Genomic DNA, 2974 nt, shown 5'->3' on the forward strand with positions numbered 1-2974 from the left:
AAAATTTCAGTCCTGCATGATTCTACCAAGAAATGTGTGTTCATTGAAACCGCTGGTTTTTGATAGTTTGGGCCCTATTGAATAATGAATGTTTTGAATTTTCTCCAAAAGTAAAGTAGTTGCAAACTCATCCTTTTAGAAACTTGTTTGGGCTGTTGAGAGGAGTAAAAAACCATCAAAAATTTCAATCCTGCATGATTTTACCAAGAAATGTGATTCTTCATTCAAAACCTGATTTTTGCTATTGGACTCTATTGAATAGTGAATGTTTTGAATTTTCTCCAAAAGTAAAGTAGTTGCAAACTCATGCTTTTAGAGACTTGTTTGGGCTCATGAGAGGAGTAGAAAAACATCAAAAATTTCAGTCCTGCATGATTCTACCAAGAAATGTGTGTTCATTGAAACCGCTGGTTTTTGATAGTTTGGGCCCTATTGAATAATGAATGTTTTGAATTTTGTCCAAAAGTAAAGTAATTGCAAACTCATCCTTTTAGAAACTTGTTTGGGCTGTTGAGAGGAGTAAAAAACCATCAAAAATTTCAATCCTGCATGATTTTACCAAGAAATGTGATTCTTCATTCAAAACCTGATTTTTGCTATTGGGCTCTATTGAATAATGAATGTTTTGAATTTTCTCCAAAAGTAAAGTAGTTGCAAACTCATGCTTTTAGAGACTTGTTTGGGCTCATGAGAGGAGTAGAAAAACATCAAAAATTTCAGTCCTGCATGATTCTACCAAGAAATGTGTGTTCATTGAAACCGCTGGTTTTTGATAGTTTGGGCCCTATTGAATAATGAATGTTTTGAATTTTCTCCAAAAGTAAAGTAGTTGCAAACTCATCCTTTTAGAAACTTGTTTGGGCTGTTGAGAGGAGTAAAAAACCATCAAAAATTTCAATCATGCATGATTCTACCAAGAAATGTGATTCTTCATTCAAAACCTGATTTTTGCTATTGGGCTCTATTGAATAATGAATGTTTTGAATTTTCTCCAAAAGTAAAGTAGTTGCAAACTCATGCTTTTAGAGACTTGTTTGGGCTCATGAGAGGAGTAGAAAAACATCAAAAATTTCAGTCCTGCATGATTCTACCAAGAAATGTGTGTTCATTGAAACCGCTGGTTTTTGATAGTTTGGGCCCTATTGAATAATGAATGTTTTGAATTTTCTCCAAAAGTAAAGTAGTTGCAAACTCATCCTTTTAGAAACTTGTTTGGGCTTTTGAGAGGAGTAAAAAACCATCAAAAATTTCAATCCTGCATGATTCTACCAAGAAATGTGATTCTTCATTCAAAACGCTGGTTTTTGCTATTGGGCTCTTTTGAGTAATGAATGTTTTGAATTTTCTCCAAAAGTAAAGTAGTTGCAAACTCATGCTTTTAGAGACTTGTTTGGGCTCATGAGAGGAGTAGAAAAACATCAAAAATTTCAGTCCTGCATGATTCTACCAAGAAATGTGTGTTCATTCAAACCGCTGGTTTTTGATAGTTTGGGCCCTATTGAATAATGAATGTTTTGAATTTTCTCCAAAAGTAAAGTAGTTGCAAACTCATCCTTTTAGAAACTTGTTTGGGCTGTTGAGCGGAGTAAAAAACCATCAAAAATTTCAATCCTGCATGATTCTACCAAGAAACGTGATTCTTCATTCAAAACGCTGGTTTTTGCTATTGGGCTCTATTGAATAATGAATGTTTTGAATTTTCTCCAAAAGTAAAGTAGTTGCAAACTCATCCTTTTAGAGACTTGTTTGGGCTCATGAGAGGAGTAGAAAAACATCAAAAATTTCAGTCCTGCATGATTCTACCAAGAAATGTGTGTTCATTGAAACCGCTGGTTTTTGATAGTTTGGGCCCTATTGAATAATGAATGTTTTGAATTTTCTCCAAAAGTAAAGTAGTTGCAAACTCATCCTTTTAGAAACTTGTTTGGGCTGTTGAGAGGAGTAAAAAACCATCAAAAATTTCAATCCTGCATGATTTTACCAAGAAATGTGATTCTTCATTCAAAACCTGATTTTTGCTATTGGGCTCTATTGAATAATGAATGTTTTGAATTTTCTCCAAAAGTAAAGTAGTTGCAAACTCATGCTTTTAGAGACTTGTTTGGGCTCATGAGAGGAGTAGAAAAACATCAAAAATTTCAGTCCTGCATGATTCTACCAAGAAATGTGTGTTCATTGAAACCGCTGGTTTTTGATAGTTTGGGCCCTATTGAATAATGAATGTTTTGAATTTTCTCCAAAAGTAAAGTAGTTGCAAACTCATCCTTTTAGAAACTTGTTTGGGCTGTTGAGAGGAGTAAAAAACCATCAAAAATTTCAATCCTGCATGATTCTACCAAGAAATGTGATTCTTCATTCAAAACGCTGGTTTTTGCTATTGGGCTCTATTGAATAATGAATGTTTTGAATTTTCTCCAAAAGTAAAGTAGTTGCAAACTCATCCTTTTAGAGACTTGTTTGGGCTGATGAGAGGAGTAGAAAAACATCAAAAATTTCAGTCCTGCACGATTCTACCAAGAAATGTGTGTTCATTCAAACCGCTGGTTTTTGATATTTTGGGCCCTATTGAATAATGAATGTTTTGAATTTTCTCCAAAAGTAAAGTAGTTGCAAACTCATCCTTTTAGAAACTTGTTTGGGCTGTTGAGAGGAGTAAAAAACCATCAAAAATTTCAATCCTGCATGATTCTACCAAGAAATGTGATTCTTCATTCAAAACCTGATTTTTGCTATTGGGCTCTATTGAATAATGAATGTTTTGAATCTTCTCAAAAAGTAAAGTAGTTGCAAACTCATGCTTTTAGAGACTTGTTTGGGCTCATGAGAGGAGTAGAAAAACATCAAAAATTTCAGTCCTGCATGATTCTACCAAGAAATGTGTGTTCATTGAAACCGCTGGTTTTTGATAGTTTGGGCCCTATTGAATAATGAGTGTTTTGAATTTTCTCCAAAAGTAAAGTAGTTGCAAACTCAT

The sequence above is a fragment of the Dendrobates tinctorius genome, unplaced genomic scaffold (assembly GCF_039654945.1).
Source record: "Dendrobates tinctorius isolate UK_male_01 unplaced genomic scaffold, ASM3965494v1 ptg000110l, whole genome shotgun sequence".
Lineage (NCBI taxonomy): Eukaryota > Metazoa > Chordata > Amphibia > Anura > Dendrobatidae > Dendrobates > Dendrobates tinctorius.